This window comes from Silurus meridionalis, chromosome 15 (assembly GCF_014805685.1).
Source record: "Silurus meridionalis isolate SWU-2019-XX chromosome 15, ASM1480568v1, whole genome shotgun sequence".
Classification (NCBI taxonomy): Eukaryota; Metazoa; Chordata; class Actinopteri; order Siluriformes; family Siluridae; genus Silurus; species Silurus meridionalis.
The window spans coordinates 21,671,181-21,679,381 of NC_060898.1; the positions used below are offsets into that span (position 1 = coordinate 21,671,181).

General features: G+C 33.6%; 1 long non-coding RNA gene across 1 annotated transcript; it reads left to right on the forward strand.

Moving 5' to 3' along the window:
• The first annotated feature begins 1,502 nt into the window (after positions 1-1,502).
• Positions 1,503-5,981, forward strand: LOC124398096. Its single transcript, XR_006928016.1, has 4 exons — positions 1,503-1,955; positions 4,267-4,347; positions 4,520-4,609; positions 5,329-5,981. It is a non-coding gene; the product is annotated as an uncharacterized LOC124398096 (long non-coding RNA).
• Positions 5,982-8,201: the final 2,220 nt, after the last annotated feature.

Sequence of the window (8,201 nt, forward strand, 5' to 3'; positions counted from 1 at the left end):
TCAAGTTTTTTTTTTCCCCCACACCAGTTAAAATACCAGGAAGCTTTTGAATCACTTTTTCCTTCAGAAGCGATTGTTTATGTTTAGAAAAAAAAGTGATATTTCTACAATATTGTTCAGTATTGATTTTTTTTACCTCCAGCAGCAAATTTTGTTGCACGTGACATGTTTAAAGATGTTTTCTGTCTCCACAACAAAGTGAAGCGGCATCTTGAGAGGAAACCATGATGAGGTCAACAATTAGCACTACACCTCGTTTTCTCATGAAAAAGAACCGAAGAAAAGAGGTAGTGGTCTAATTGTTCCTCAATGTTATTACTTTTCTTCACTATTTATTTTCCTGACAACTTTTTACTTTCACTCATTACATTTTTCACACAAATATCTTTAAACATTTTCAAACCAGACTTGTTACTTTCATTTTAATCTATTTGGTGAGATGATCAATATCTTCTCATTTTGTGACATTTTCAGACCATCAATCTATTTCCTGTTTTTGCGCGGCTTTTTTAATCTTCCACTGGTGCATCATTTCCTGTCTGTCACACACCACAGGTAGTCTAGTTTATGAAGGTAACAATGAGCAGGCAGAAGGCAACAAGAAGTCTGGGGTTGATGTGGATGAGACAGGGAGTCTGTGAACATGGCTGAGAACAGAGACATTCCTGATCACCTGATCATCATCATCATCTTTTTTCTGCTTGTGTTCTATATGGTGGATGTTCAACGTGGATACATTCATTAGAGAACAACATTAGAAATTAATTTGTATTAATATATTAATATGATGTGAGGTTCAGTTTCCAGCGTGACACTAAAACAGGTAATACATGTCAGAGCCCAAACTTCTTTACTTTAACTTGAGTGAAAAAGTGTAGTCAGAACTTCAACTTCTACCAGAGTCTTTAAAAACATGAGTATCTGAACTTCTACTTGAGTGTACGTTTGCCGCCTCTGTATGCTACTGTACTTTCAATAAAATAATCTGAAAAATGAGCAAATTCACGTTTTTAAAATAATAAATGTCCTAAAGTTTGATTCACTTTTTTTAATGAAAAAGTGAGCAATTTAGAAGTTGTTAGTTTCGGGTGTGGTAAGTAATGGAAAGTGTGTTAGAGAAGTGAAGAAAAAAGTGCAGGCAGGGTGGAGTGGGTGGAGAAGAGTGAGAGCAGGAGTGATTTGTGATAGAAGAGTATCTGCAAGAGTGAAAGAGAAAGTTTATAGTACTGTGGTGAGACCTGAGATGTTGTATGGTTTAGAGACAGTGGCACTGAGTAAAAGACAGGAGGTGGAGCTGGAGGTAGCAGAGCTGAAGATGTTGAGATGTTCGTTGAGAGTGATGACGATGGACAGGATTAAAAATGAGTTTATTAGAGGGACAGAGCATGTAGGACGTTTTGGAGACAAGGTGAGGGAGGTGTGATTGAGATGGTTTGGACATGTGCAGAGGAGGGACATGGGGTATATCAGTAGGAGAATGCTGAGGATGGAGCCACCAGGAAGGAAGAAAAGAAGAAGGCCAAGGAGGAGGTTTATAGATGTGGTGGAGACGGATGATTTGCTGTGGCGACCCCTAATGGGAGAAGCCGAAAGAAGAAGTTTTGGGTGTGATGGATCTTTGTGATCACATGAAAACACAGGCTTTTTTGTGTGCACTAACAAGCCTTCTTGTGGAAAGAAGCATTATCATATAGCATGCTTCAGTTTTCACACTATGAGGGTGTGGCTTATACATGTGGCGCACACTTAAATACAGAAACTGATAACCAAATATGACTAACCAAAAGTGTATATCAAGAGAGAAAAGGAAAATGACTTGGAAAATAATTTTTAAGACTTTTGATCTAGTGCCCTCCCAGAGGGGGGAACGGTCTTTAAACAGATATTTTCAATCTCAAAGAAGCTTAAAAATAGAAGAATCTTCAGAGTTCAAGGATTACATCAAGAAACAATAGGTAAAAGAGTTCTTAAATATTATTGCATATGATTTATCGATTGAATTGCTATAACAGTAAATTTAAACAACAACTGTGTTCAAATTAATAATATCCAAATAATCATACTAATAACAAATTATTATTGGATGGAAAAAGTCAATTTTAAGCCTAATGTGGAAGCTAATTTGTTATGTTATATATGATTTATTGACTTGATTTTTGTGTCTTTTAATAAAAAGCTACTTCTATATTTATGTACTCAAAGCCTTATAGTTTCAATAGGCCACTTTTCAGGACATAATTTTTGTTGGTCTATTTGTTAAGTGATTGAATTCGAGTGGCATAAAGTTTGATCTTTTTTTTGAAGTTTTGAGAAGATCTGATGCTGAAGATTGTTGTCACTAAAATAATGTCACTAAATTAGTTTTTTATTATAATTGCATGAGAATAATTTTGGAAACTTTGGAAATTGGTTTTTGCAGTCATGGTCATCGTCTGGTTTATTTCTTTAGGTGCTATAATTTGTGTTTGCGTGCATGCATGTGCATTTTTAATGTATAATTCACAGAAGTTTTATTTCGAGTTTGTGAAAAGATGTGTCAGAAACTACATAATTATCGAACTTCTAAACTATAACTAAACTATTTATAGTTTTTACTATTTACTATTTGCTTTTCAGCATGCAAGTTTTATATGCACAATTATATCCGCATAAGTTTCGACCTCTACGGAAGTTTTATTTAAATGAGCTTATTTCCCCCCATACTGGCATCCTGACAGCATCTATAAGCCTCTGCCTAGGAGAATTAGGAATGTCCTAATAAGAAAAATGGCAATGTGGTATGGAATGAATTCTGTAAATATGACTACAATATAATTGTAGGTTTGGGTAAACAACTCAAATATGTTCAAAATCATAATATTTTAGAGACACTACATTATAAGGACAAAAGTATTGGGACACCTGACTTTTCCAGCCATATGTGGCTCTTCATCCAAATTTGGAATTTTGCGATGAATTGGAAAGTTAACTGCACCCCAGGCGTCCGCACCTCACCTATAATCAGTACCTGAATTTACTAAAACTCTTGTGGCTGAATGAGCACGAATCTCCAAAAGCACAAAATCTCGATGTTATAATAATAAATTGGGACTAAATATGGAATGTAGTGTTCAAAAATCACAAATTAATATTATGGTCAGGTTTCCACAAATTTATGTCAATATAGTGTAGGTATAGTCATCATTACAGTCATTGTAACAATAGAATACTGTTTTTAAACTCTGATGTAATACGTAAGCGTACGCATTTAGTCCAGCGCGTTGTACGTCATTTCCATATTTTACGGAAGTAAACCGGTAGAATGGTAAGCAATCAAATTAATACCGGAAATAATTCTAATAGATTTTTATCTTTATATACAGCGCGTACATCAAATTCAGTGTGTAAAGTCTAAACAATTTAACATAAACGTCTACTATAGTAACAAACATTCGCAATCATTTTGTATAGACGATGTTTTTTTGTTTAACGAATGCAGAGTAGGTCCGGCCTCGCTCATAGTTAGCTGCATTAGTTTTTTTTTTTTTTTAATGTAAACTGATTTTAATTAGGAACTTTATATAGAAGTTAAATATCCACATTCAACAATACAGGTGAAATGTAACATGTGCTGTTTAGAATGCAAGTTAAATACGTCGATAGGCTCAAGCTTAGGCTTCATCATTCGGGCTTCCTGCTTTGTTTATACCCGATAGTCCTCAACAGAAATCTCGGTCAATATTAATAAACAAATAATAATTAGTCTTAGAAACTTTAACAGTAGAGCCCTAACTGACAGTTCGTAGAGTGAAAAAAATTAACAGTAAAAAGTGAAACACAGTTTGACTTTTTGCTGTAAATGTAAAACATCGCATGCTAACCGATGCTAAAGGAGATGTTCACACCGGAGACATTTCAGAAACCTGTGTTTCATGCTAACGTCTAGGCTACCATTAGATAGCATAGCAGGTTTAGCAGTATAGCCCTGACAATTAACAATAGCCATTATAATTAACTATTATTTATTGATAATAAGTTAGTTACATATAATAAAAAGTCTGTAATGTAACAAGTATAAAACAGATAGAATGAAACTACATTTATGAAGTTTCTTTCATAACTGTAAACTTTTTTATACAACCTTTGATAATGTTTATATCTTTATAGCTTTATTGTAACTGCTTCCTACTGTTGGATCAGCATGCAACAAGTAAATAATGTGTACATCTAATATTTAAACTAATGTCTGATCTACTGTTAATAATAATAATTATAATGATGATTCAGGGTTCGTGTTTGTCTCGAGGAAGTGATGATGAAGAGAGGGAACATTTGCTCTCTGCTTCAGTTGAACATGAACAACAGAAGGTAATCATGCAGCTTCACACAGATTCTATTAGTTGATAATATCCTGCTCAGATAATAGATTTTTTACACCAATAACAAAACGATTGATCTGAAATTTAAGGCGACAGATTCTGATTTAATCCCATGTAGGAATTTGAATATAGTTCTTTCTTCTTTCCTCCATGTTTTATAGATTTCGGTGCAGTGTGTAGACGACCCAGAGCCTACGAAATGCATGGTGTATTATAACAATGAGACTTTCACAATGACGCATCATCCACCAGTGAGTTTTTTCTTTAATCTGTATTAATCTATTGTAATGAATTAAATTGAATCGGTTCAGGTGTATTTAGTTTTAGTTAATGTTTTAGCAAATTTTAACAAAGTAGTAAATTAGTGGAAAAAAATGAACCCAGCATTTCACTGCTAAACTTCCTTGTCAAGTTTAGCAGCAATAATCTGAACTGCTGCTCTATTTTATAGGAGCATTGTTTGCTATCAATGTAGCTAAAAACATGAACTAGCTTGGTTTTGCTAAATTTTCCAGAACACTGTTGATAATGGAGACTAAGTTCACTTTAGTTAACTTGTTTCACATCTGTGAACATCTAAACAAACCTCACCGAAGTGAAGAAAGTCGAGGTGTATATACTGATTAATGCTAATAAATAAAGTAAATAATGAGTTCAGTGAAACTTCGTCTAATATTTCAATCAATTTGTGATCTACTACAACTAATAATTATAATGATGATATTGGGGTTGTCGCTGCTTCTCCTAAAGAAGCAATGATGAAGAGAGGGATCATTTGCTCTCTGCTTTGAACATAATCAGGAGAAGGTCATCACAGATTCTATTTGTTAATAATGTCCTTGTTCAGGTTATAAGATTTTATTTATCATTAACAAAATAGTTTAATCTGTCATTAAAGGTGACTGATTCTGATTTAATCCCACATATAAATTGTAAAATAGTTCTTTCTTCTTTCTTCCATGTTTTATAGATTTCGGTGCAGTGTGTAGACGACCCAGTGCCTTTGAAGCCAATGGTGTATAACGATGATGCGGCCTTCCCAATGTACCATCATCCACCAATGAGTTTCCTTCTATAATCCCTACAGTTTCAAAACTAAATGGGGCTATCTGTATATACACTATGCAGTAAACTTTAACATGAAATTCTAACAGCATTAATAGCAAAAACTACTGTTTTATTCCTATATCGAATTTGCAGCTCTTTTCCATTTCCTGTCGGAATTAAACGTGTTTAATGTATGTAGTGTGATTGTATTAGTCAGTGTAGATTTGTAATTTTTTTCATTTCTTCAGGAATGTGAATTAAAAGGCCACGACATCATTTTTTTAACAGCATGGACAAGACAATTTTTCCACAGGGCCCCGTATTAATATTAATTATTACATATATAATTCAACATTATAATGCATACATTTAACACAACGCATTATAACGCAGAATAACTAGAAGTGCTTAGCAACATATTATACACAACAGGCTTGAATCCAGAGAATCACACGATGCAATAAACCCATCACTACTCTTTGTATTTTCTTTGCAATAGAACTTTTTATTTTTGCACAAATTCTTCTGCTGGCTTATCATTTGAACCCTAATTTCCAATAAATCTTTCCTGAAATGTATGTTTTGTAGTCATCTTTTGTAGGACAAGCTTGCGGTCTTTATTTATTGATGCGTAGCAAAAAAAAAAACAACAGTATGGGAAATTGGCTGCCTAAATTTCATTTATTTTTATTTTTATATAAAACATCCTGCAGATTGCACAGGAAAATAAAATGGAAATAAATGTAAAACGTTTTTATTTGTATTTTTTTCAAAGCCCAATACAAAAAGTATGTTACCATAGCCTGGTAAAAAAAACAAAACAAGAGAAAGTAGAAGGATTTAAACTTCTTAAAAAAGTGTGGTTTCTTTTACAGAATACTTCATTAATTTCTCTGGGACGTTTTCATTAGCTAGCAACAGTTGTTAGCTAGGTAGCTAGCTTGCAAGCCACACAACGTCAAACTTTAGTGTGATCGCTTGCTTCCAATTGTTTGTTAACCTTGATTGTACATTTGATTCAGCACCTTTTTAACTGTCAATCAGGGAACAAAATGTAAAAAAAAATTTAGAAATTAAGTTATGGAAGACATGGCTAATACAAGCTAAGCAAGACTGGGTTAGCTAGCCAGCTAATGGTCACTTTTATCACATGTAGATCATGAAAGATGATTTCTGTTTTGTAATAGTCAGTAAATTCAGACAGAAATTTATTGTAATAAACTTAGCTCAGTATCTTAAGTTAATGTCTAAAAATGTACACACACACACACACACACACACACACACACACACACACACACACACACACACACACACACACGCACACGTTATAAAAGATGCCAAATACTAAGAGTTTAATCCTGTGCCGACTTAATCTCTTTCTTTTTGAAATAATGCAGTTTGTGTTCAGTTTTCCCTCTGCCACATAAATGTAAATTCAATATTCCTAATTTACTTTTCATTTGAATGAATTGTTTTAATTCGCAGTAATAAAAATAGAACATAAAGAATTTGAAATAAAACAATTGCTTACTTGTACTTTTGAGCTGTAATTTATCTCTGCATGACTTTCTACAAAGTTTACACTCCACACTTTATGCATGTACACACTTTTTCTTCATAACTTTGTACATTAGTAATTAATGCCTTGCATCTTTTTTTTTCTTCTTATGTCCTTAAATTATGTGATAGGCTGCTTGAAGGATTCACAAAGTATAAATTCCAATGTATTCCACTCCTTTGCAGTACACATGAAAATAAACTCTTGAATCTTGATTTTTAGAACATTTCCTGTCATGAAGAGCCTGTTGTGCATCTGTAAATTCAGATAATAAAAAAACGAAATATTTTTTATAATAATAAAATTATATGTTATAATATAATATTTTTGTCCAATTATAAACTTTATATTTTAATTACAAATGTATGGCAGTTTAATTCAGTATTTGTTATTACAATTCTACACAACTTGCTTTGATTAAGGATAACAGCGCCCCCTTGTGGCCACATGTGACACATATAATTATTCAAGGATCAAAAGTCAAGATTTTTGTCAAAAACTATTATTCGTACTGTGAAAACGTTTTACTTGTGTAAATTAATAATGCTTTTTAAAAAAAAAAGTGTTAATAATTTCCATGGAGAAATCCAAATCAAATTTTTATATATTATTTACAACCGTTTCCGAACATCATGGAGAACTAACTTCAAATCTTCTGTGGGTGTAAGCTGCCTCACATCCTTCTCAGCACTGAGGACACCATTCATCCTCACCAAATCTTCAACTCTGCTTTCAGAAATCCAGCCCCAAATTCGAAAGGAACCTCTATCCTGCTTCCTTGTTAAAGACCATCATTTACAGCCCTTTGGTGAACAAACTGCCTCCTGTTACAGTCCAGAGCACCTGCTGCTGTTTTTCTGCACCACAGTTCATATGATTTCATGAATAGTGGAGCTGTTTAGCCTTTTTTCAATGTTGGAGGTATATATTTTTGGCCACAATTCATGCATGAAGACCACTTCTGCCCAGACTTCTCCAGATAATACACTGGTGTACCTGGTTCCAACTGGTTTCTGCCAGTACTTTGCTTCTGATGTCGATGGAGGTATGAGGGTAGAAATATATGTTGATCTAACAGATCTAAAAGCTTTTCTATAATTCAGGAGGCTCTTCTTCTGTGCTGTTTGAGAAACTCTCAATTTAGTTCTAATTTACGCTCTAATTTCCGAGTGTTTTAAGGTGCGTGTATGTTCATTGTAGCACAATGATAATTTTTTATAACTTCAAACTGTGAA